Consider the following 27,931-nt stretch of genomic DNA (forward strand, 5'->3'; position numbering starts at 1 on the left):
CCAGATCAAAGCATTGGCAATGCAAAAGAGTCCTGCCCCCTCCCACTTCCCCATCCCCCATGCCCCACTCCCTGCCAGCAAAGGGACTCCTATAAATCTTCTGACCCATTGTCTGAGCCCCTTACTGTCTGTGGTCTGAGAGGTCTGGAAACCTCCACTGTTACCACTGATTGAGTCACCCTGAGGCCTGCTCCTGTTTTTCTGGGGCCTGGTTTGCACTTGTGCTGGTTTGCACTTCTCTCACCCTGGTGCAACTGATCTTTCCTGTCAAGCTTTCAAGGTGTCTTGGGCTGGAAAATTGTTTCACTCTATCTTATGAGTTCTACAACTTTGAAATATGTTTAGAGCTGTTATTTAAAGGTATTTGGAGGGGTTTTAGGGAGATCTCAGGTGCCTTTACTCTGCCATCGTGACTCTGCCACCATCTCTTCCAGGAATTCTTGTGGGGTCTGGTCAATTTAGCTTTTTCCTTTAAGACTTTGTAGCTGTTTTCCCATTGATGTCTTCTTTTGAGTTTTTGTCTTGGTCTTTCCTACCACTATAATAGCTTTTTATGATCAGTTGTATTTTTGTGGTTTTCTCATTTTTTCAGCTTATTTCTCGACTTAGAACTTTATGATAAAGTTGGGTTCTGCTCATCTGGGGTAGGGGAGGCAGTGTTCCAAGCTTTAGGGTTTTTCTTGCTCCTGTTTTCAGAGCTGTTTCTAGGAGTGTGCAAATTTTTGGTCCTTCCCAAGGTCATGTGATGTGGAGAAAGGTATGGTCGCTGCTCTCCTGATCTGTGCTCTGGTCTTTGCTCGGGAAAGATCCCTGGTTCCCTGCGACCACGAGCACTTACACTCATCTTGGCCCTGGAATTGTGTGATCCAGAACTTCATATGATCAGTAGAATAGCCCATCTGTGCCACTTGTACTCAGTGCCCACAAAAGGTCAAATGGAATCTCTTTGACCAATTGTCTGACTCTTACTGTCTCTGAGCTGAGAACTCCCAAAGCTACTGTTGCTGTTGTTACTTTTCCTTTGTGGGTTTCAAATAGGCTCCATCTTGGTGTCACAAACTTCTCCTCCAGACCTCCTAAGTTTTTTCAGGTAAGAAGAGTGTCTTGCTCTGACCTTTTCTTGATTCTGTCACTCCAAAATTTGATACTGATTTACAGTTATTTGGAGGAAAATGTTGAGAGTTCAGTTGGGTTACCTCTAATCTGCCATCTTGACTCTGACTCCCACCAACCCTTCAAGGTGATTTTAACTAATTACTCTGGGCCTTATCTGTACAATTAAGGGATTGGGCTAGATGATTTCTAAGATCTCTTTCTGCCCTCAGATTCTGACTAGTTCTATAAAACTTGACTTAATTGTATAATATTTTAAACAAATTAGTTCATTTTGTTTCCTAAATATCTCAGTACATAAGTTTAGAAGAGCATAGAATTTGATTCCACTTACTTCCTCATGCAGGTTTCACCTGCATGTTGTATGTCAAATTTTTTGTGTCTATAACTAGCAGTGGATGAATTACTACTTCATAAAGTAGTCTTATTTCATTTTTCCACTCCTAAAATTTAGATCTTCCTTTTGAAGTTGCTGAAACCAGGTTTCCTGTAACTAAAATCCCATTGTTGCTAGTACTGTCTCTTAGTCCCAGTAAGAATCTAAAACCTCTTCCACATGACTGCCTTTCAAATATTTGAAGGCTACCTTCCTGTAAGCCTTACTTAATTTGTCTTTTCCTTCACCATTTCTGGAGAGGAAATTTAGAGAGTTCCCTTATCTTGTTGAACTCTTTCTAAATATTTTACACTTAAAAATATGATACTCAGAAGTGAACATAGTGTTCCATATGAAGTATGCCTAAGGCAAAATTATAGTAAAGTTATTATTGATTATTTTGGACACTATGCATGAGCTTGCATTAACATTACAGCCCGCTTTTTGACAGCCCGCTCATTCTCCTGCGCTTGCAGTCAACTGAAATCCTTAACTTTTTCAAATGAATGGCTTTTGAGCCAGGAATGTCCCGTCTCCTATTTAAAGTTAACTATTTCTTTTCAGTTAACTTTTTTTTGGAAACCAAGTTCAGAATTTGTATTTTTTCATTGAAAATTTTATTTTTATACTTTGGACGCATTTTTCCAACTATTACAATCCAGATTTTGCCATTTAACATGATAGCTGTTCTTTCTAGTTTTGTGTCATCTGTGGATTTTTTAAAGTGTCTTTTACAAATTCATCCAAGTTGCCACTGAAACTTTGAGGGCTAGTACTTTTTGTAAAATTAGAGGCTATTGAGAATAAGCAAGTACTTTGGAGGAAGACATGGGTTCCAATTTTTCTGACATGTATTGCCTTTGTATCCCTGGGTAAGTTAATGAAACTTTACATGCCCCAGGGAGCACTCTAAGACTTTATTATGAAAAGGATTCTGATCTATGTTGATAGAGGAAAATTCTACACTGCAGGAATGCCCTGTATCTCCTATAGCTGTGAATTCAGCAGGTCCAGACAAAAAACAAATCTTAATTTTATGACCTGTCATTGCCTGATGCCTCCTTTGCCGCTGTAAAACCTTTTTGTTCCCTCAAGTGATGAAGTAAAGATAAGAGTAGGTGCATTTCAAGTGTGTTTAGCTGTATACATTCAGGATCTATTAATACTAAAAAAATTATAATTAATAAATGTTGAATTTCAAAACTTATATTTGTACTTAGCATTCTTATATAAATTGTAAGTCTTTTTGTACACCATGATTTTAGTATTCTTTTATTTTTGAGATGACCAATATGATCAAACTAAAAAAAGCATTAAGTTTTTTAAAAATGAATTTTCTTTTTAAAAACATGTAAAGACAATGAAATAGGATTTTGGTGAGTTTTAAATAATAGAACTTTTCAAAAACAGGCATTTGTGGTGATTAGCATTGTGCTAATGGGCTAAAATGATTTGACTTTGCCATCTACTATTAACATTTTAATTTTGACTCACTTTATTTTTCCCCAAAGCCTAATCATTCACTTTAAATTAATTCTTGCAGTTCAGGTTTATTCTACTGGCTATGATGAAGACTTCTATCAGTTATTTTTTTTTCTTCTATTTTATTAGGTTCGTGTAACCATTTGATAACCTTTGGAAAAGGAATTAGTAATTAAAATAATAATTATTAATGATGGGTTTTTCAAGTACTTAATTTTGCATGTGTATTGAATGGTATAAACAGCTAATTACAGATTCTGTGATTTTATTACAGATTTTCTAGAAGGATCAGAGTTTGGTCTTTTTTTTTTTTCAGTCAATGCCCAATTGGTCAACAAGCAGTTATGAAACACCTAGGATCTACTAGATGGTGTTTTAAACATTGGCGATACATAGACCAATACACAAGGAAACAACATATACACAACTAAATACAAATTATATTTGAGGTAATTTACCAAGTGAGTGGGAAGGAGGGTCAGGGCACTAGTATGTGGGGGATCAGGAAAGGCCTCCTGTAGAAGATGACTTTTGAGCTGAACTTTCAAAAACCCAGAAATTCTAAGAAGTAGAGTTGAGGAGGAATGTATTATGGGCATGAGGAACAGCATGTACAAAGGCATGGATATAAAAGGTTGGAATATAGTGGAATATAGTACACAGTAGAATGCATGAAGAGGAAACAATGTGTGATACTCTTCCAAAAGGAGTGCTGGAGCCACATTGTGAAGGAAGGGCTTTGACTGCCTAACAGGAGTGTCCATTCTGTAATCAAGAAGGAGCCAGCCACAGAAACTTTTTGAATAGGGGAGTGACATGATCAGACCTGTACTTTAGGAATTTTTCTTTGACAGCTTTGTGAATAGCAAATTGGAGAGGGTAGAAGATTGAAGCAGAGAGAATGATTAGGAGGATTTTGTGATAGTTCGCATAAAAGATATGCAGGCTTGAACTTGGGATGTTAAGTAAAGCAAAGGAGGCAGATGTGAGATATGGAGGTAGAATGGACAAAACTTGGCAAGTGAATGGGTATGTGTCATGAGGGGAGATGGCTCTGAGGTTGCAAACTTGGTTGACTCGGAAGCTTATAATGGTCCTCCAGAAATAAGAAGTTAGGGATAAGAGTGTGTTTTAGGTGAAAAAAATGAATTCTCTTTTGGATATGAAGAGTTTGAGATACATACCACTTGGAAATCTCTAAATGGGGGCTGGTGAAGTGAGATTGTAGTTCAGGGAAGAAAAGGGTTTAGATATATGGATTTGATTTGAAAATTTTCTCCATAGAGATGATAATTAAACCTACAGGAGTTAATAAAGTTACAGAAAATGTGAAAGAAGAGATGGCAGCCCAGGATATAATCTTGTGGTATAACCTTAATAAAATGGCAAGATGTGGAAGGCGATCTATCAAAGGAGTCAAATATCTAATACATAAGTAGAAAGGAATAGGGAATTCCTTTGGCCCTTTCCTTAAAGAAAATGTTGCCTTGAGAGACAGCACAGTAGTGGACAGCTCAAGCCTGGAAACCAGGAAGACTCACCTCTTATTTGACTAGGTCAACTTGGGCACTTATTTAACTCTTTGCATATTTTCTGTTCTGGCCTGCCTGTAGAGATAGAAACACTATTCTGTCAGTTTCTCCTACTCTTCCTTTCCCTAAGCTGTCTAACACCCTGAGAGGAGAGCACCCTGAGGCTGAACTCCAGTGATGTTAATAATGCTCCTGAATTCTTTGAACCTTGAAGTCATACCTTCCCCATCCCAGTGATCCTGAACCCCTAGCTATCATTATACAAAACCAATTCTCTGTCCTCCACTGCCTCCTCCCCATCCTCCTCAACCTAACACCTACCTCCATTGTGCTCTCTGGTATATCTAATTCATAAGTAACAAAGTTGAATCTTGAATTTGTTTTTTTTTCCTACTCCATTCATCTTCTAACTCTTACTGAGACCTGGCTCACTCCTAATGACTACTTGGCTACCCTTTCTTGCACTCACTACACTTTCATTCATTTTCATTCATTTCCCCAGATTCGTTGGTCAAAGTTGGAGTAGTTGCAATATTTCTTACTCCCCATTGCCACTTCCAGTCTCTCCTGTCTCTGTCACATAGTAACTTCCCCTCATTCAGAGTTCACTCAATCTATATCTACTTCCCATTTAAAAATTCTGATAGGTGTTGTTTAACAACCTCCAGGACACCCTTCCTTTTTGAATTCAGTGCCTGCCTTCTATACTAAGAGCATACATGCAAATACATAATACGAAAGCATATTGATATTTCCTCAAATACCCTTACCTCCCCCTTCTTCAACTTATTTCCCATGGCTCCTCCATCCTAACTCAGCTACACACAGAGATGATTCTATTTTTAATCTTGCCATCATTCACAAATATATCACTTCCATATTTATGAACTGGAAATTCTGTTATCTGATCACAATCTCTTGTCATTCTACCTCTCCCTCTGTCTTTCAACCTCAAATCCTTAGTCCTGACTATGACTTCCAATCCCTCAATCCCTTTAGTTCTTTACTAGGTCATCAATACTACACTGGCTATACTCTCTTCCCTCCCCCATGTTGATCCCTTGGTGTGTCAGTTCATTTCTTTTCTGTGCCTTCTCTTGGACTACTTGTTCCCCTTTTACCATCACTGATCTTTACCTGCCAAACCTTGGCCTTAGATTCTTGGCTTTGTTTCTGTTCATGTGGGATGGAACAAAGTTGCCAAAAATCATGAAACTGTGTTGATTGGATCTACTACAGATTTATATTACACAATCTCGACTAAGTCCTCACTGAAGCATGACATACACTTCTCTCATCCTTTTTCTATCCCACTCACCATAGTAGCTCTTCTAGATCTTTTCATCCCTCCTCGTCCCTCCCATTACTTTTACTCCCCTTGCCCTTTCAGCTGAAAATTTTACCTTTTCCTGAAAAAAAAAAAACTGAGACTATTCTCCAAGAATTTCCTCTTCTCTACTGACTTCTCCCAGATGGCTTCTGCCACTATCTTCACTATTTCTTCCTTCATCCCAGTGTCCATAATGAAATAGTACTGCCAAATTATTCCATTCCATTCTGCCTTCTTCAGCAGATTGCCCTTTTCTGTCATCCTCACCCTCTTGTCTAGTAGCAGCTTCCCTATTGCCTACAAAAATACCCATGCCTATCCTATCCTCAAAAAACCCTCACTTGATCCATCTGTCCTTGCCAGCCATTATCCTCTATCATCCTCCCTCTTATGACTAAAATCCTTGAAAAGGCCCTCTACAATGAGGGCTTCCATTTCTTTTCCTCTCTTCTTAACTCCACAGTTTGGCTTTCCAACTCATCCATTCAACAGAAATTGCTTTCATTAAGGTTACATTGATTTCTTAATTGCCAAATCCAGTGGTCTTTTCTCAGTCCTCATCCTTCTTTGACCTCTCTGCAGACTTTCATTCTTGTCAGTTACCCTGTTATTCTGACACTGTTCTCTTGTGGTTTTCTTTAAATACTTCTCTGACTGTTTCTTGGTCTCTTGATGGATCTTTATTCAGGACATGCTTGCTAACCACTGGTGTCCCCCAGGGCTCACTGTGTCTTAGGTTACTCTCTTCTCCCTCCATACTGTTTAACGAGATGAGCTCAGTAGCTGGTTGGTTGGTTGGTTGTTGTCCTTCATCTTCGAAGGGGACCAAAATGACATCACCATTGTAAAGTGAAATTTCAGTGTGTCCAACTGTGGCTGATCAGACCAATGTGAGCTTGGAATACTCTTCCACAGATTGGGCACAGTTAGTCCGTGTGACTATTTGGGGTGAATACCCCAAATTTGCACATCCTACATTTACTTTGTGCTGTCTCAATTCTGCTTTGCTCAAAGAGCACAGCACCTTTTCTTATGTGGGCATGCCATGCTGAGTGGTCCTGTGCTAGTGTCTCCCATGTTTCACAGTCAAATTCAAATTTCTTGAGAGAGACCTTGAGAGTGCCCTTGTATCGTTTCTTCTGGCCACCATGTGATTGCCTGTCCCATGCAAGTTCTCCATAAAATAGTCTTTTTGGTAAGCATACATTTGGCCTTCGAACAATGTGGCCAGCCCATCAGAGTTGCGCTCTCTGAAGGATAGTTTGAATACTTGGCAGTTCAGCTTGAGCAAGGACTTCAGTGTCTGGTACTTTATCCTGCCAGGTGACCCTCAGAATCTTCCTAAGACAATTCAAATGGAAACAATTCAGTTTCCTGGCATGGTGCTGGTAGACTGTCCAAGTTTCGCAGGCTTACAACAATTGAGGTCAGCACAATGGCTCTGTAGACTGTCAATTTGTTAGTCAGTCTAATACCTCTTCTCTCCCAGACTTTTCTTCAGAGGCTCCCAAACACTGAGCTAGCTCTGGCAGTGCTAATTCTTCTCCCTCCGTAATGTTTAATGAGATGAACTCAGTAGCTACTGTATGTGCTCCCAACTTCCCGTCTCATTTCTCCAACTACTTATTGGATGTCTTAAAAATGGATTTCCTGTAGACATCTAAAATTCAAGATATTCAAAGGTGAGTTCTTCTTCTCCCCTTACCCTAGATGCCTTTCCCCCCCTAACTTCCTTATTATTGTCAAGGGTACTACCATCCTCCTACTCAACCAGTTAACAGGCTCCGCATCTCAGTATTATACTCTATTCTCACTTCCCTTATCCAATCTGTTGCCAAATCCTGTTGGTTTTATTTTTGTAATATTTCTTATATACATCTCCTTTGCTATATCACTTCATGCCCAGACTATAGCCTTCTAGTGGGCCTCCCTACTACACATCTGTCTTCTACTTAGCTGCCAAAATGATCTTCCTAAAACACTAGTCTGACCATGTCACCCTACCCAGTCAGGAAATGCCAGTGACTCTATTAACTTCCTATTGTTAAGAAAGTCAGATACAAAATCCTTCCTTTGATGCTCAAAAATCCTTCATAACCTGTTCCCACCTAACCTTTCTTTTAACCCTCCTACCTCTCATTACTATTAATCCAGTGACAGTAGCTTCTTTGCTTTTAAAACAAGACACTCCATTTCCTAACTCTGGGCATTTTCATTGGTTAGCCTCCTTGCCCAAAATGTTCGCCTTCACATTCATCTCTTCACTTCCTTCTTATAACCTGCTTCTATTATTTTGTATTTATAAAGTCTTTTTTTGTTTTGTACCCGTGTACACTAATTACTATTAGATGTCAACTTAGTAGATTTGTTCTACCATTTTAATCTCTCAAGATATTTTTGGATCCTAACTCTCCATACAGTCAGTGTGTTAATTATCCTTGTTAGCTTTGTATTATTTGAAAATCTGATAAATATATTCTTTCTGACATTTGCTAGTTTATTGATAATAATGGGACCCCACAGGACCAGAAACATCTTTGGAGCAGTTTGTTAGAGTCCTCCTTCTAAGCTAACATTAAACCATTAATGACTAATAGATTAGCCATTTAATCAGTTCCAACCCTACCTAAATTTATACTACCACTGTCTATTCCTCAATGATAACATGAGAGACTTTAGCAAATGGCATTCTAAAATCTAGGTAAACCATATCTACAGCATTCCCCTGGTTTGCCAATCTATTAATTTGTCCAAAAAAAAAAAAAAAAAGAGATTAGGCTGCCATGACCTGTCTTTGATGAAAGTATGCTGGCTCTTTGTGATTAGCGTTATATTTTGGGAGTTTTCAGTATCCACTCCTTATATAATATATTCTATAATTTTTCTCAGAATAAAATAAATGAATGAATGAATGAATGAATGTGACCAGACCTGAGTTTGCAGTTTCCATTCTCATCTTTTGCCCTAATCCATGGAGCTACTCCAATTCTTTAGTCTTTCAAAGATGACTGAGGAGAGCTCAGAAATCACATTTCCATTTCTTTACACTTACTAGGCTATCTAGTTCATCTGGGCCTGGTCTAAGATTTTGCTTCCTATTAGCTATTTTTTATTGCTTTTAAAAATTCATTGCTCTCTAGTTTAAGTTTTCTTATTTTGAAATTTCATATTAGTGATCAGATACATCTAAAAATGGAGTAACTTCTTTAACCATGGGTGATTTTAAAGAATAATTATATAAAACATAGATTTGTTGCTCTTTAGATTGCATTATTTGATTGGTTCAAATTAATTGGAGGAAGAGACAACTGTTAGGCCATCTTTCATGTACTTAATGTGCTTCTATTAACTTCATTGACAAATACATACTATGAAAAGCACAAAACTCATATTAGCAAGACTGGAACTTTTCTAACAATGAGTGAAATGTTGAGCTTTTCCATGTGAATAATATATTGTAATCCAGAAAATAACCACAGATATTTCTGTTGATTTCAATAAATAATTAAATTTGATACCGTATTCAATTCAGAAATCTTTTCTTTTTTAAAAGTTACTTATCTAAACAGCAACATTGATTCATACTCAGGATAAAATTGGTGCTGAAAGAATTTAGGATCTATATAGGTAAATGTGCTTAAGAATTTCCCTTTGCCTTTAAATGCTGAAGAGTAAGTTACTATCTTGTGATGTTTTAAGGACAATTCACAAAGTTCATAAAAACATTCTCAAAGGGTATTTCTTATGTGTTATATGAGGAGTACTTGAAAAAAAGACTTTATAGAGAGAAGGAAATTAGATTTTTATAAAATTTAGTATTTTTGTTAAAATTTACCTGTTTGAGGTTGTTTTTGCTTTGTGGATAGAGATTTGGCCTCAGAGTTATAAAGACTAGGTTCTAGTCCTTCCTCTGGCACATAATTGTTTTTTTCATACATTCATCAAGTAAATCAGTTAACTCCATTGCCCCAGACCATTTTCTTAGGTCAATAAAGCAGTTATTAAGGCTTTCTTAGGTACCAAGTACTGTGCTAAGCACTTGGGAATACAAAGAAAGGTGAAAACAGCCCCTGTCCTCAAGGAACTTACAGTCTGATGCAGCAAAACAACATGCAAACAGCTGTGTACAAACAAGGTAAACAGAAGAACTTGGAGGGCATCTCAGAGGAAAAGCATGGGAGGGCTGATTGTAAAGGCTTTTTGCAAAAGGTAGGATTTTAGTTGAGACTTGAAGGGCTACACAGGAGGGTGCAGATGAACAGAGAGAACATTCCAGAAATGAGGGATGGCCAATGAAAACTCATAAAGTGGGGAGATTGCATCTTATTTGGGCAACAGCAAAGAGACCAGTGTGACCAGATCACATAGTATGTAGAGGGGAGTACAAGTTTAAGACTGGAAAGGGCCAGGTTATGAAGGCTTTGAAATAGGACTTTATATTCAGGCTAGTAATTAATCAGGAACAATTGGAGTTGATTGTGCAGTAGAAGACATGGTCAGACTTTTGCTTAAGGAAGATTTCTTTGTCTGCTCAGGGTATGGATGGACTGGAATGGAGAGAAACTTGAGGCAGGGAGAACAATTTTTGTATTGCAATTGTCTAGGCGTGAAGTGATGAGAGTCTATAAAGGTAGAATGGCAATGTTGGAGGAAAGCAAGGGGTATAATTGAGAGTTTTTGTGAAGATAAAACTGACAAGCTCTGGCAGCAGATTGGATATGGAAAGTGAGACAGTATGAGTGGAAGATGTTGCCTAGTTAGAGAACCTGGACACCTATGAAGATGGTGGTACCTTGGACAGTAATAGGGAGATCAGAAAGAGGGGAAGATTATATGTTGCAAAAGTTAAGCATCTGCAGAGTTAAAGAGTTTTCTAAACCAATGAAATCAAGGGTCTAGTTTTACAAGAAAGAAAGGAAGGAAAGAAGGTTGGTTATATTTGAATGACTGTCACCAGACATTGATTGATAGGTGATATCAGTTAATTGATGATAGAGATGACTTTTTTTCTGTATCTTTTCATTTCCTGAGACATTTTGAATGTCAGATTTGTGCCTATTTTTCCCTTTAATCTCTTTTCTTCCTCTCCCCCCTCCCCACAGTACTGGGTTTAGGAAAGGGGTAGGAGACTATTTTCATGACTTTTTATATCAAATTTATATTTTTAAATTTACAGTAAATATGTGATGAGAGGCATAAATAACCAGAATAAATCAAATCTCCAAAAATAATTTTTGAAAAAACACATTTTAGTTAATCCTTCCTGCCACCCCCCCCACCATTTTTAGGCTTTTATCAGTGTAAGGGTAGAAGTTATGGGACAGGCAGAATAAGAAGGCATAAACTTTTGCCTTAATCACTCCTTGAGTAATGATATTGTCTGTATTTGAAGATAAGATCCTGTGTTCACAGAGGTACAACTCCCATCATGTACAATCACTACCATGGTGACATATTGGATAGAGCACCTGTGCTGGAGTGAGGAGGACCTAAGTTCAAATCTCACCTCAGACACTTGACACTCACTAGCTGTGTGTCCTTGAGCAAGTCACTTAACCCCAATTGCCTCATCCTGGGTCACCTCCAGTCATCCTGATGAATATCTGGTCACTGGATTCGGATGGCTCTGGAGGAGAAGTGAGGCTGGTGACCTGCACAGCCCCCCCTCACTCAAAACAAAGTCAAGTTCAAGTCATGTCATCATTTCTCTGATGGCATGGTCTTCTTTGGCAATGAAGGATGAACACACTCACACTCATGGGCCCATCTTATTTTGCAAAATATTCCAAAAGTCTTAATGCAATTTTATTGTTTACCCTAAGACTTTTGGAACATCCTATATTTGAAAATAATTGTAGATAAACAGTTATTTTAAATGACAGCATAAATGTCATTTATAATTATTTATGACATAAATATTATTTAATTAAAAAAGACATTTTTAGACTTAATTTTTCTTAAGTTGGTAACCACCAGCGTTCACATTTGTCTTTTAAATTCTTTCTAATTCATTTAGTTCAGATTAAAGTATTTTTTTCTATAACATCTTTTAGATATTTGAAAATAATTGTCACTAGTCATTTATAGCATTTTAGGATGGGAAGATGATATTAGAGATCATCTAGTAAATCCATTCAATTTACAGAAGAGGAAACTGAGTCCTAGAATGGTTGTGTTTTTGTCTGTTACTAAACTTGATTCATAACTCTTTCCACAGTGATTACATGTGTATTTTTGCCTGTTACCTAGCCATTTTTTCTTGGAACTATCTTTGATTGATGGATTAAATAATCTCTTTACTAGTAATGAATTCCCTTTTTAGTTCACTCTACCTCTTTCTCCCAACTTTTCATATCTGTATTATGCCATATAAAGTCCTTCCTCTCCTTTATAACATTTCTTCCCTTTGTCTCACCAAAGTTACTTTTCTTCATTCTTAGGAGCTCCAATATAGGATTGATCATAAAATGTATAGCTGAAGTGAGCCATATGACTGTGGCAAGATAAGACCTTAGTTTTGCAGTTGAGGAAACTGAGACTCACATCTAAGGTAAAATGACTTGCCCAAAGTTGCAGTTAATAATTAATGAAGCTGGAATTTGAACTTGGGACTTCTCAAAATCCATTGTTTTGTCATTCAATTTTAGTTTCCAGTAGTAATAAGCAGTCTATGGAATTTGCCTCATGTAGCTATCATAGTTTTTAAAAATGTAACTTTTACTTTACTTTTCAGTTAATAAGCCTTGATTATCGCTTCCTACTTAATAAAAAAAAGAAAAAGAACTCTTGTAACTAAAATTCATATACATATAAGATAGTTTCTCATTGGTATAGGCCACCTTTACGATATGGCCTCATTTCAACTTAAAAATAAATTTCACTGTTAAATTCAGTTAATAATCTGGATATGATCACATTTTCCCATGGACCTTGGCCTTGGTCTTAAGTCTAATGCCACTCTTGCTAATTTGATTTTAAAATATGTTCTGGATGTTTATATAATGTTCTTTGCCTGGCATTAGGTCATTTATCAATATACTAGTAAATTACTAGAATTCTGTGATGGTCTTTATTATGAATCTCCCTGCCAATGTAGGCAGCTTCCTTGGTCTTAGGCAGATTGTTGTTAGTAGCTTCTTGAAAAAGACTCAGTAGACATTTTGACCTTTGATATTTATGGTTTGAACAAAGAATTTATTTTTATAAATGCCTTGCCCTGAGCATTATTACCTCAAGTATTTTCTTATATTTGTACTCTGAGAATGAACACATTTTAATTAATGAAAACAGTCACGAAAAGAGTGGATTTGAAGTGTCAACTGTATTGCAATTGGCCTCAACCTATAGGTATCCGGAGCCAAACAAACGGAGCAGGCTAGACAGGAGAGTCAGAACACAAATAGAAGCTTAATTAATTTAAGAGTGAAAAAAATGATGTATGCATAAGGAAGCCCCTCCCCCCCAAGAAGGAGTACTTAAGGCTGCTAAGACTGGGGCCACTTACATACATGAAAAGGGTTAGTCCACAGCACAATCGATCTTGAGATAGTTCTCATTGTTGGCGTTTCTTGTGACAATACAGTCGTTGCCTCAAGCTTTTGGGGTCATGGCCACCCTGCCAGATATAGAACCAGAGCTTTGTGACAGGAATAGGAGTACAGTACCTGTCAGTGACAAGAAACAGGGATTGTGAACATGTGATGGATGGCCCTGGGAAGTAGGGGGAGCTAAATCCTTCAGTGAACACCTGGTATTGGTCCAAGCAATACACTTTGCCAGAGGGTGATATCATCCTGAGCCAAAAGGATTATTGTTATGCCGAGCTCAGGGCACAGCCTGTTTGTTAGGCCTTAGCTCTGAAGCACAGGGTTACTTCCAAAATTTTTTGACCAAAGTCAAAGAACATGCACTTGAATTCTGGCTTTGCTACTTCTTAGCTATGTGATGCTAAGCAAGTTACAACTCCTGTGGGCTACTGCAGTGTCCACAAAAAATAAAATGGAGTTGTATTGGATAACCTCTGACTTCCATTCCAACTCTGAAACTGTACTGAACTTGAGTTCTAGGAGGAAACATAGGCATAGGCCCAAGAAAGATCTGAAGGGATTCAAGTCATGTATTTTCAAAATGTTTTCTTTTGAAGTGGTTCTTTTCGCTCCCCACTCCACCCCGCCCTGGCCCCACCCAAATAATACCTATATCTTCAATGAATCCATTGGGTACAATGAATGAGATTATTTGATATTTGTAAATTCTCTACCTTCATAACTATCTGAATTTGCTCAATTGCCAGTTTGACTTTTAATGGATCAGTCAATATTAATTATCAAAAATAATAACTAATATGCCAACATTAGTTTACTGATTGTATCAGACATCTCTGCCACTTCAAGTTTCCATGTGTATCAGGGATCCTAACTACCAAGCACATAGCTACTCAGTCCTGGGTTAAATGTATTTTGTAAGTTCTCCGCATATTTACAGTCAACTCTCAATGATCTGCACCATTGAAGGGAGTGAAAAACTGACATCAGTGGATAATTAGTCCAGCTGGTATTGGACCATGAGAAACTTATTCAGGGGATAAGGCTGTGGGATTAATCCAGTTGTTTAACAGACAAAATCTTTAGTGAGGAGTCATGTTCCCAGCAACAGGGTTTCTCTTCAGCCACAACAGCTGGAAATTTTTCTTTTTTCAATTAGTAAGCATTTATTTTCTTTCCCTTCCACATCTTCTTCCCACATCTACTGGGGGGAAAAGGAAGAAAAACACCTAACAGATATGCATAGTCTAGATAAACAAATTCCCACCTTGGTCATATCCTAAAATATAAGCCTTGTCCAGCATCTTCAGTCCTTAACTTCTCTGTTAGGAGATGGATAGCATATTTCATCTATCCTCTTGAATTATGTTTGGTCTTTGTATTCATGGATCAGAATTCTATATCTTTAAAAGTCTTTTAAAAAACACTTAAAAATGTCTTTTCTGTCTTTGCAGTGTTATTTGTTATTGTTTAAATTATTCCCTTGGTTCTGCGTACTTCACTCTGTCAATTCATGCAACTTTCAGTTTTCTCTGAAACCATCCCTTTGGTCATTTTTATGGCAATAGTATTCCATTAAATTATATGCCTTAATTTAATCAGTTCTTTTGATGTTCAATTCTTTTTCAATTGATAGATGCTCACTCCCTCTTTTTGCCACCACGAAAGAACCGCTATGAATGTTTTTGTAAATAGAGCTTTTTTTCTTCTGTTTTCTTTGGAGTGGTATTATTGGTCTTGATGGATCAAAGGGTATGTGCAGTTTTCTAATGTTGGGGGCATAGTTCCAAGTTGTCAGTTGGAAGTTTAAGGAATTGTACTAACCTAGAGGAGTGATGTGTTTGCCACAAGCATCAGGCAAGGTTCTAATTAGCATTTTTTACAAAAGTGTATTGAGTATAAAGAATGTTCATTAGGATTTGTTCAGGTCTCAGTAATCAGGTATTCTACTGGAAGGAATAATGGGCCATACTTTGTGACAAAGCTATCTAGGTGCCACTTTGACCGGTTAGGAATTTGGAAGCTCAGTTTCTTAGTACAAATACACTAATTGAAATAGTAATCTGTCATAGCCATATATGTGTTTGGGTTGTGAATAATGGTTTCTGGGATGAATAGATCATAAGTTACTGATCATAGTAATATAAAACCAAAATGAGTTCCATTCACTCCCCTCAGAATTAATATTCCAGAAAGACTCTGGTTAAAGGTAAATATGTTTTTACTGTTTTTAAAAAAAAGTTTAGCACAGGTTAAGAGCTTAGGATAATACTTTGCACTTTTGAAAGAAGGTACTATTAATTGATATGTCAGAAGTAGGGCTGGTGCATGAAGATCTTTAGTTTATGCAGAAATGTAAAGTCAGATCATCTTAGGGTTGTTTAGACTAGTGTATAAAATCCCATGAGCTTTCAGAAAAGTAAGTTTTATGCTTCCGTATTAGTTAATAAATTTTTGGTCCTCACATTTACATAAGATGTTGTCTTGATGGAATGTTCAGGACTAAATGACAGGCTGTGGTTTTAGCCTTCAGAGTTTAATAAACACTTTGGACTGCAGCAGTGATTTATGTGGCTTTTTAATTAGTCCTGCTAAAAGATATTAACACATCTTGAGAAGTGTGGCACCAAGTGCCATGCTAATAAAGGGCCATGCTAATCAGGTCATGTGATGATCACGTGTTTTTCAGCTTACTATCAACTGCTGTGAATTGGAAATTTATTTCACTATTGAATAGTTTTCTAAATCTTTTCACTGAGTTATAGAAAAGTTCTTGGTGGTGGCATAAATTTAAGCAGTGCTGAGGTGTAAGCAAAACATGAATTATCTGTTACTTTGTTTTTTTACAGTTGTTATACACAATTCAAACTTTTTGGTTAACAAATGTTACAGTAAAACACCTAAAATTTATTTCGTAGTTACTTTCTGACCTTTCCCTCTGTCATCATTCAAGAATTAATCCCACTCAACAATTCATTTTGAGAGTAGGGATATTTTTCCAGTTCCCCTCTAGCTAACACTGCCAACTAGCATTCTTAAGGAGATTTCTATTATTTCTTTTTATTTGACTGCCAGTAGGAGATGCTTGAGCTAATATTCTCAGTCTTTCCAAAGCCTTACATTCTGGAAGTTAAGTATCAGCTCATTTTAAAATCTAGGGTGTGGTTTTTGATTCCTTTTAGTATCTTTCTGTTTAAGGTTTCATGGTTAAAAGTTATAGAGCATTTAAAGCATGAATGATAACCTATCAAACGATAGCATCTTTTGTATAAAATAGTTTCATCTTTAGGACTCCCCCTCATTTCTTTAAAGGAGCAGGTATTTCCTTCTCCTTCTTCTCCATTTACTGGTCCTGAAAACAGGAGCTCCCCAATCTCAACCTCTGGTCTCAGGGCTAATATGAACCTTGAGGTTAGCCAGGATGGGTTATTTTCTGTGCTGAAGGGCACAGAAAAGGGGTAGGAGTTAAAAAAATTTTGCACACCCTTTCCTTCCTGTTTCCTTTGTGAGATCCCAGGGCCTTTTGCTTATATAACCTTCTAGGGAACTTTTCTCTGACTCACTGATTATACCTTTATTCCTCTCCCTTTCCCCTCCATCCCCCACCCCCGCTTTTCAGGTCTAAAGGTTTATTTCCTTTCCTTTTCCTATTAGCATTAGCCTAGACTCTAGGGTCTCTTTGTTTCTCTAGCCCCCTATGGAACTGGATGTCTGTCACTGTTCCTGTACCTGAAGCAAGCACGCAGCCTTTTTGAGGTTTTCTAAAGGTTTCCCTGACTAAAAACAATAGGGAAATATTTGGTTGGTTTTTAAAACAACAACAACAAAACAAGGCATAAGACTTTCACAATAAAACTCGCCTCTGTTATATATTGAAATGGGAAGAAAACTAATTTCTAATTTTTCCTTCAGGCCCCAGTCACATTCTTTTCTTGTTCAGTCACTAAATTATTTAGCAGTTCTTTTCTCTTTAGGTAGATAGAGCATTCATTAAGTACTTACTATGTGCCAAGCACTATGCTAAGTGCTGAGAGTATGAAACTTCTTTGCCACTGGCTCCAACATAGACCCTTATTGACTCACACTATTACAGTAGTCCTCTAATCAGTCTCTCTGCTTCAAGTCTTAACCCACTTAACTCCATCTTCCCTTCAGCTATCATGCTAATTTTCCTAAATGACAGGTCTATCATGTCTACCCCCTTTATTTAATAAACTTCAGTGGCTTTCACCTCCAGGATCAAATATAAAATTGTCTGTTTATTTAAAGAACTTCATAACCTGACTCTTCTCCTATCTTTCTAGTTTGTTTATACCTTCCTCCCTTACCCATTCCACCTTCACTCCCAATATTCTTTAATACAGTCACACTGGTCTCCTTGCTGTTCCAACAACAAGATACTCCATAGCCTAAACCAAGACTTTTTCATTGGCTGTCCCTCATGCCTCAAATTCATTGTTTCCTAACATCCTAATGAGAAAAGACAGCAATTTCACTGGGAGCTGAAAAAAAACACAGGAAATATAAAAGCAGAGGCATTGCTGACATAAAAATGGCCACTAGGCCACTAGGTGGTCTAGAGACTTCCACCCTAGTGGCCATTTTTGTGTCAGCAATGCCTCTGCTTTTATATTTCTTGTGTTTTTTTCCACCGCCCAGTGAAATTGCTTCAGGCAGCTAGGTGGTACAGTGGATAGAGCATCTGTGCAGGAGTCAGGAGGACCTGAGCTCACATCTCACCTCAGACACTTGACACTCACTAGCTGTGTGACCTTGGGCAAGTCACTTAACCCCAATTGTCTCATCCTGGGTCATCTCCAGTCATCCTGATGAATATATGGTTGCTAGATTCAGATGGCTCTGGAGGAGAAGTGAGGCTGGTGACCTGTACAGCCCTCCCTCACTCAAAACATAGTCAAGTGCAAGTCATGTCATCATTTCTCTGATGGCATGGTCTTCTTCAGCAACGAAGGACAAACACACTCATGGGCAGGACAAATTTGGAGTAAACATGGCTAGTGTATTTGCTTTCTCAAATTGAGGTTCAGTAATGAATTTACCAATCAGAAGAGGAGACCCTCACAGATTCCCTCTCTCTAGTATACCCTCTGCACTTTCTTCCATTTTGTACTTTCTTTTGTTCTTCCTGTGAGGTTTGGAGAAGACTTATTTAAATAAATAGACTGAATTGTAAGATGTCACTCTGACCCTGTTATCAATATTTTTTCAGTTACCTTGCTTTTTCACTTAAAATCACTGTAGAACCCATTCCCCTTTTCTTTCATCTCCTTCTGCTGTCACCATTCTATACACAAAGACAGTATTCACAGCATCAGTGGTTACAATGAATATGCCAGCATAGCTCTTAATCACGAAGTATAACAGACTCTTCATATAGAAGGCAGAAGAAAAACATTTATTCAGACACCAGAAAGCCAAATCCATCATAGTAGCCAAGAAGTTAATACACATTAGCACTGCAGAGGACAAAGCCATTCCTAAACCTCCCCCCCCCCCCCACCCCATCCTTGTGGGGCCTTCCCACAAACAGACAAACATTCAGGATCCTAGCTGTCTGCTTGCCTGCATCCTCTCTCTCTGCACTAACTGCTCTGAATCAGTTCCTCTCACTTCTGCTCCACCCTTCCTGTTCCCCCATGCAGCAAACTCTTCCTACCACATGTGACTTAGGTTTCCATGTGATTTAAGCGGGTCATATGGGCCTATTAATGAATGGGAAAGATCTTACCATTTAAATTACCATTACATCATCCTTTTTTTCCAGCTCTGTGTTTTCCAACTCACCATCAATAAATGGTGGTAAAATGAGAATAAATGAGCTGAGGAAGGGACATTTCCAAGCTATAGGTAGGTTTTCAGTAAAAAGGATGGAAAGAGAAATATATGTTGACTGTTGTCATGTTTTAGAAAATATAAGCTTATCTTTGAATACATAGGATATTTAAGATGAAGACAGAGACAGCTCCTGTGATTTCATTAACATAGGGAAACTCCTCAGTGAGGAAAGGTTAAGTGATTTACCCAGCCAATGTGTGTCAGTGATAGAACAGAACTTGAACCTTCTTGACTCTGAGTCTGGCTTTGTATCGGTTTTGCTGCACTGACTCTCTGTCTTAAACTTAGTGTAGCATTGTGAGAATTACTTGGGGCAAATAATAATTTTGATATAGTTCATTGATATTAATGGCCATGTCAATGTGTTTCTCATTCTGTCCTAACTCAGAGCATCTAACCTTGGTTAGATGAAACTGGATTGTGCTGTTTTCCCCACACTTAAAGTTTTCTGTTAGCTGAGTTATGAATGCTGTGCCATGCAGTAATACATAATTTCATGTTTCATTGCTCTCTTTTGATTTTTAATTCTGTAGCTTTTAAAATAGAGAAATCTGTCATTTTGTTTTAGAAATTATTGTGGTACTTTGGTGTAAAGATTATACCTCTTAAAGAGCATACCTTAGTAACTGTTAGAGCTATTATCATGGCTATTGGTATGGAGAGAGGTCAAGCATTTGTTTCAAGGATTTTTGAAACCCTGCACTGAAGCAGAATTGGTCTCTCTAAAGCATGAAGGAAAATTATCAAAAGCAAAAAATAAAATCAGAAAATTACAGATTTTACTTTATTTTTCTTAAGTTTTTTGGGGGTTAGTTTAGTGCATATAATCTACAACTAAGACTGAGATGTATTTTTCATTTTTAAAAGAAGACATTATACATTTTAAAGAAGTAGGTTTCCCCCCAGATTAATTTTATAGCTGTGTTAGAAAACTGAATAATTTGATATATGTAGACATGTTGTATTCATCATTTTGCAAGTAGCATTTTCAGGAGCATTTCTCACAGTGTTGCACTTGAACTAATAGTCCTTGCATTTTTATTGTACAGTGTGAATTCTGCCCACATGCTTGTTGGAAATAAAAGAAGAAAAATTTAGTGAAAAAAGAATATATGGTATCTTTCAGGTTGCTGACACAGTTTTTCATCTTATAATTGTAGTGTTCCCTTATAAGATTTCAAGTCAGTGGAAACATAATCTCAAAAACTTCTGTGATCTGTTTTATATTCAGATTTCTCTTGATTTTTCTAATCTCTTCCTATTTTATATCATAATCCTTAATAGTCTTATTTATTTACCTTGACATTTTTTCGAGAGGTAAAAGCTTGACTATTAATAATCCTCAGAGAGAGTATAGAACTTATAGAATTATAAGCTATAATACAATTGTAGGATAAAATTGTAATAATAATTTTCTACATAGGTTCATAATTTTCATCATTTTCCATCTACCTCCTGCATTATGCTGTAGGTCCTAAGTGATACATTTTGAAATAGCTAAAAGAAGCATTAAATGGATCAAAGTAGAAGAATCAAAAAGTTATATATAATCTTCAGTTGATAATCAGTTCCAAATTATTTAAGAATTGACTAATTCATTATTACCCAGTGAAAACCAATGATATGATCTTTTGTTCTTCACAGTTCCTTTGTTACTCCACTGATTTTGGTGACTATGCCAGATATTTTAGAGGAATAGTCTTTTTTTTCTTCTTTTAATCTTTTATCTTCTTAAGCAGATATTTTCTTACCTGGCTTTTCAAGGTTAGGAATATCTTAACACTATTGAACCTACTTTACCTTCCAGGCTAAATATGCCATCATATTCCTTTCTCAGAAAAGTTTTAATATGGCTAACCCTAACCAAAATTCGTGTTCTGTGGTAACTGAACTAGGTGATAACTGTGGACAGCTAGTATGAGGCAGAAGCAGCCAGGTAGTCTGAGTCTGGGGTCAGGAAGACATAAGTTCAAATCCAACATGAGGTACTTACTACCAACAATGTGATGCTAGGCAAGTCTTTTAAACTCTTTATGTCCCAGGTTTTTCATCTGTAGATTGATAATAGCATCTTTCTCACAGGTTTTTATGAAGATCAAATGAGATCATATAGGGAAAGCACTATGCAAGTGTTAGCTGTTATTTCATTACATAATAACAGTTAACCCTTTCTATATATGACATTTTAAAAATGAGATTGAATGGGAGTTTTTTGTTTATTGGCATTCTATTACTAATGAAACTATTTTTCAAAGCAGTAGTCTCCAAAGTAGAATCTTTTCATCCTCCCTAGTGGGACAGTGACATAGTCTTAAGGAGTTCACGATCAGTCAGAGGGTATAAAGGTGGATTGCATCCCATCCCTCCTGTGATAGCAAATGAAGAGACTTGTCTCCAGCACAGCCACACCACCCACATCATTCATTATTGCCTAATATGCCCACTATACCCCAAAGAGTGACTATTTAAGCTCCTACTCTTCTTCTTTTTGTTTAGCCCTTAAGGTGGATATAATAACCCAAGGTGACAAGGGTACCTATACCATATGAGTACTGTTGGGAAAATCTCTTTCATACAGTGCCATCATGCCTCTGTTTTGCCTTTCTCCAAGTCATCTTCCACACCAACACTCTAGGAATTTTACCAGAGCTCAGGTCTGACGACATTACTCTCCTACTCAGTAAACTCTAGTGACTTACTGTTACTCTGGGATCAAATACTATTTCTTACACATGGCCTGGGATTAGAAAGACCAGAGTTCAAATTTGTCTTTGGACATTTATTAGCTTTGTGATTGCCTCACTTTCTTCAGCTTAAAATGGGAATAATAATTATAGCTACCTCTCACGTTGTTATGAGGATCATATGAAGTACTCAGAAGTGCCTAGCACAGTATCTGGCAGATGCTAAAAGCTTGTTGCCCCATCTGCACTTTTGCTTCATCCTTTAAAAATTTATATTTCTGTATTTCAAATTCTTTTTCTAATTCTTCTCACAATCTACATAATTGTTAATACAATATTTATAATAGCATTTATATAGCATTTTAAGGTTTACAAAATATTTTATGTGTGTACATATGTAATATATGTATATGTATATATTACAAATATATGTGTATATATATATACATATATGTATGTATATCATTTGATCCTCATGACAACCCTTGAAGATAGGTGCTATCTCATTTTACAGATGAGAAGCCTGAGTCTGAGAAGTCAAATGACTTGTTGAGGGTCACATAGCTGGTGTTTGAGGAAGAATCCCAGTTCAGAATCTATACTGCACTACCTAGCTACCTATGTGTAACTTCATAATAAGCTAATATATATTTTATTTCAGATACATATTCAGAATTTCTTTTCTGATGAGAGGTAATGAAAAATCTTGGACATCCCTGCTCTAGAAAGAGAGATTTTTTGGTAATATATCAATCATTGCTATGTTCTCTAAATATTGAAAAATGCAGAATAATTTGGACTGATTACATTGTTTACAGAAATGTGTCAAAAATGGAAATTTTAGAGTAGAAAAATTTTGCAAATGAAACTTAGAAGAAAATACACTGAAAATTGTATTTGAGAGAAAATGTAAAAAGTCCAGCATTTCTACCTCTCAGTCTGAAAAGGAATCATCCTCTTTGAGAACCAAAGAACTTGAATTGTGATACCAGAATTCTCTCTGTGTCCTATCTGCTTATTTCATATAGAGAAATAAAGTACATCATAGCAATTTCATTTTTTGTCTTTACCACAGGGATTACTATATCCCTTCTTTACAACAGGCTATGAGGAATAAATGTTTGTGAAAAATTTTGATTTCTAAGAATTGACCTAAAAACCGTAAGATAAAACTATTTTCAAGAGATGAAATTTAGATTTCTTTCTTTCTGGTTTGATTATGAGCATGAAAACAATTTGTATATAGGAGTCTGTCAGGTGTGAGCTTTGGAGCCCTCAGGTACTTGGGTTTGATTCCTGGTTCTTCTAGTTAATACCTTATCAATTTAGATATGTCATGACTCCTGAGCTTCAGTTTCCTGACTTGTAAATGAAAGGATCAGAGCAGGTTACAGCTCTAAATCTATGATCCTGCAACCTCTAAAAAATATTGTAGTAATAGATTTAAAATGTATAAAATTGAAGTACGTTTCATTAAATGTAACTGAATTATTTTAGGGTGAGGTCTTTTTGAAGCCCATCCTATCCTCTGGGAGAGGAGTAATTAATTTTTGAACAAGAAAAAGTTTGCTTTCTGTGTCAATTACATTAAATTATTAATACTTTATATATAATGATTAATAGTGAGGTAATAAAAATCCATATAGTATCTAGAGTTTAGGAGCAGAATTAGATAGAAGCTGAAAGTGCAGTTTTATACTACTGTTTAATGTATAGAAAGTGATTACTACTCAAAAACATTTGGCAGGTTAGTTCCTAAATTTATACTTAAGACTTAGGAAAAAGTAGTTTGAATTAATTGTCTGAAAATTGTCCTTAAATGTGATAAAATTAATATTAATTTCTGGATGAAGGATAGACATTCATAGAAACCAGCTTTTTTTGTGGTTATTATCTTTAATCGTACTGACATTAAAGATAACCAAAATTTTCCCTTTCATTTTTCATTTCAGTTTGAATCAAGAAGGCATAAGTCCTTTGTAGATGTTAGTGTGGTGTTAATGTAGCATCAATTGGTATATAAAATTGAATATATAAAGCTATAGTAATGTGTAATTCTAAAACCTGGATTTGCCAGATTTATCCAACTTCTTGAGGGATGTTTTTAGTATAATTAAGAAATAAATCTCAGATAGTAAGACACTCATTAATAGTGAATGATTCCATTTGGAAAAAATCTTGGGATTCTTTTCAACTACAAGGTTATATGGTATGAGGCTAGAAGGTGATAATCTGAAGTGCATTTATGATTATTTTGACATGTATTTTTAAAAGTAAATTTAAATTGATAATTTCTATTGATAACTTATTTTTTCATCATCTGTATTTCCTAACATATCCCTCCCAGAGAGTATCTCATAATGAAGAATACTAGAGGAGGAAAAATGCTAAGTAATACTGATAATCAATACATCAAAAAAAGTCAGCTGCTTTGTACAATATTACACATAGCCCCTCACCTCTGCAGAGAAAAGGGAGGTATTTCTCAGACCTCTTTTAAAAGATCTTTTCATGTATGTTGTTGTAGTCACTTGTGTATATGTTGTAGTTGTATATGTTAATTTCTTGATTCTCTTCATTTTTATCAGTTCATATAAATATTTTCTTACTCCTTTGTGTTTATGATGTTCATCGTTTGTTCTAAAACATTGCTATTACATTACATTCATGTGCCACAGTTAGTTTAGCCATTCCCCAATAGTTGGTATTCATTTTGTTTCTACTTCTTTGCTATAATAAAGGTGCTACTATTAATATTGGTATATCTAGAATCTTTCTTTGTACTATTGACCTTCTTAGTTTATATCTAGCAGTGGGATTTTTAGTTCAAAAGATAATTTACATTTTAGTCACTTAGCATAATTCCAACTGCATTCCAGAAAGATCAGACTAATGGATAACTCAACAATGCATTAGTTTGCCTGACTTTCCACAGTCCCTCCACTGGTAACTAGTTCCATCTTTTGTTTCTTTTTCCAGTTTGCTAGTTGTAAGGTGAAAACTCAAAGTTGTTTTGATTTGCATTTCTCTTATTTTGTTTTTTTAATGATTCAGAGCTTTCTCACAAATGGTTATTAATAGTTGGTAATTCTTTTGAGAATTGTCCATATCTTTTGATGACTTATCTATTAAGTAATCAAGGTTGGCTAGTGATCAAGGTGAATGGTTACACAACTGTAGGACAACATGTATTTAAGTATCTAAAGTGTGCTTGGCTCTGGGTTAATCACAAAGAAAGATACAAGACAGTCCCCCACTCTCAAGGAACTCATAACCTTACAGATTTTATATCATTGCTTGTTTCTTGGATATCATGCTTAGAGACACTAGATCCACGTGTTTATCTGGTGATTAGCAGTTTCTTTTGCTAGTTGTGTTTATTCCATTCGTACAAAAGCTTTTCAGTTTCATGTAATCTAAGTTAGCTATTTTCTCTTTGCTGTTCACCTTATTTGACAATCTCTTATTTAATAATTCATCCTCTAACTATAATTATGGGAGGTACTTTTGTAATTTTCTTATTCTAAGAGCTTTAAAATTCAGATCACATACTCTTTAATGTTATTGTGGCTTTTGATATAAGACATTAATCTCATCTTAATTCCTTTGAGACTGCTTTCCAATTTTCCCAGGATTTTTTGCCAGATAGGGAATTTTTCCCTGGGTAAATAGCATTTTTAGGTTTATCAAAGAATGAGTTATTGAATTCAATCAAACAATAAACATTTACCAAGCACCTGCTTACTGTGTGTCAGGAATACTGTGCTAAACACTGGAGATACAAAAAGAGGAGATTATTCTAAGGGAAGGCACTGGAATTAAGAGGGATTAGGAAAGACTTCCTCTAAAACATGAGATTTTTAGTTAGGACTTTGAAAGGAAGCCAGGGAAATCAGTTAGTGGATTTGAGAAGGGAGAGCATTCCAGGCATGGGGTGAAGCCAGAGAAAATTCCTGGAGCTCAGAGATCTTATTCTGGAAACAATTAACAGTGGAAGATCCAGCACCTATGGGTAGAAGGAATTGTTGTTGTTTTGGTGGGGAGTGGGGTGAGGGGCAGGTCAAGGATATTCCATTGATCTACTTTTTTGGTCATTTAGCCAGTACCAAATAATTTTGGTATGATATTATTGAGGCTCACTATTCCCCACTTCATTCTTTTTATCATTATTTCCCTAGCTTTTCTAGATATTTTGTTCCCCTAGATATTTTGTTTTGTTTAGCTCTGTGAAATGTTCACTTGATACTTTGAAATAGCAATAAATCTGTAAACTTTTTAAAGTAGTATTGTCAATTATATATGGAACTGGTCTAACCATAATTACTGAATATTCTTTTATTTGTTTATTAAATGTGACTTGGTATGGTAGAGCCACTTCTAGGCATTTTATGTGTTTTCTAGCCATTTTGAATGCAGTTTTCCTTTCTCTTTTTTCCCTCTTGGAATTTTTTTTGGGGGGGAAGGGGACAAGGAAGTGATATAGTCAAGTTAACAAGCATTTATTAAATGCTTACTAAGTGCCAGATATTGTACTAATTGCTGGTGACACAAAGAGAAGTGAAAATACTCTTTGCCCAGAACTCACAAAGAAATGGGAAAAACGGCATTCAGGTATCTCGTGTGTGTGTGTGTGTGTGTGTGTGTGTGTGTGTGTGTGTGTGTTAACTTGGAGATAATATCATAGGGAAGGCATGAGCAATCAATAAGGGGGACCAGGAAAGGTGGGATTTTACCTGAAACTTTAAGGAAGCCAGGAGGCATAGGTGTAAAGGGAGAGCATTCTGGGCATAAGGAATGAGGCAGTAAAAATGGGTGGACTTGGGAGATGAAACGTCTTGTGAGGAATTGCAAAGGCTTTTGTCATTTTGGATTATAGAATATGTGGAGGTGAATGATATATATGAATGGAAAAGTAGGAAGGAGTCAGGTTATGAAGAGCTTTAAAATCCAAACAGTAGATTTTATATCTGATTCTGGAGGTAATAAGGAGCTATAGGAATTTATTGAGTAGTGGGGGTAATAACATGATCAGACCTGTGCTTTAAGGAAGATCACTGACAGGTTAGTGGATGACAGGAGAAAACTTGAGGCAGGGAAACTAGCCTGCAGGCTGTTGTAGTAGTCTAGGTGTGCAACTATATCAAATAACAGCAGGACATTCTTATTTTATTGGGAAAATTTTCTTGTTTCCTCATTGCATATGATGTTCTTGGTTTTAGAAATGTATTATACTATATATACTACATCATATTTTTAAAAAGTCTTGTAGAAACATTTGTTTCATTTTTGAAATATGTATTTTTTCAGTCAGCAAAAATTTTAGTTTCTCACCCTCCCACCCCACCTCTGAGAATAAAATAAAAACAAAACTCATTACAAATATATGTAGTTGATCAAAACAAAATTCCATATTAGCCATGTTCAAAAAATATTTTTCTTATTCTGAATCCATCACCTATCAGAAGATAAGTAGCATGTTTAGATTTAACAATTAACTATAAGAGTGATGACTAAAGAGTTAAATTTGGCCTATTATTCTGAAAGCAAACTTGAATGTGCAGAAAATTTCTGTACAAGATGAGACCAGACATCTTGAATGATTGAGTAATATAGTATTTACTAAGTACTTGTATACAGGATATCATCCTTGTCCTCTTGAAGTTTGCCATCTATGATGAACAGAAATAGGTAATTTCAATGTGTTATGAAATTTCACAGGATGCTTTTCAGGAAAATAGTCAACTAAGGATGAAATATTTTTGACATAACTGAATTATTTACATTAGAAAATCCAAATACATAAGAAAATTAAGAAAGCATACATGTCAGCTGTATAAGAAAAAAAAAAAGGTTGGCAACACAGTGTTATAAAAACAATAATGGATTTGGAGATTGTTTTAATCCCAGTTTAAATTCCTATGACCTTGGATTAGTCATTGAACTTTTTGTGGGTCTTTTTCCTCTTCTGTACTCTATATTGTATTTATTGGTTGATCTCTAAATCCTTTCAATGT

The 27,931-nt window shown here is 36.2% G+C and overlaps 1 protein-coding gene and 1 pseudogene across 8 annotated transcripts in view; both read left to right on the plus strand.

Moving 5' to 3' along the window:
* The window catches only part of PKP4 (plakophilin 4), a 256,480-nt gene that overhangs the window by 17,623 nt on the left and 210,926 nt on the right, over window positions 1-27,931 (plus strand). The window lies entirely within an intron of this gene.
* LOC140505760 (ubiquitin-conjugating enzyme E2 C pseudogene) overlaps window positions 1-27,931 on the plus strand; it is a 67,345-nt pseudogene that overhangs the window by 17,316 nt on the left and 22,098 nt on the right.

Source organism: Notamacropus eugenii, chromosome 5 (assembly GCF_028372415.1).
Source record: "Notamacropus eugenii isolate mMacEug1 chromosome 5, mMacEug1.pri_v2, whole genome shotgun sequence".
Taxonomy (NCBI): domain Eukaryota; kingdom Metazoa; phylum Chordata; class Mammalia; order Diprotodontia; family Macropodidae; genus Notamacropus; species Notamacropus eugenii.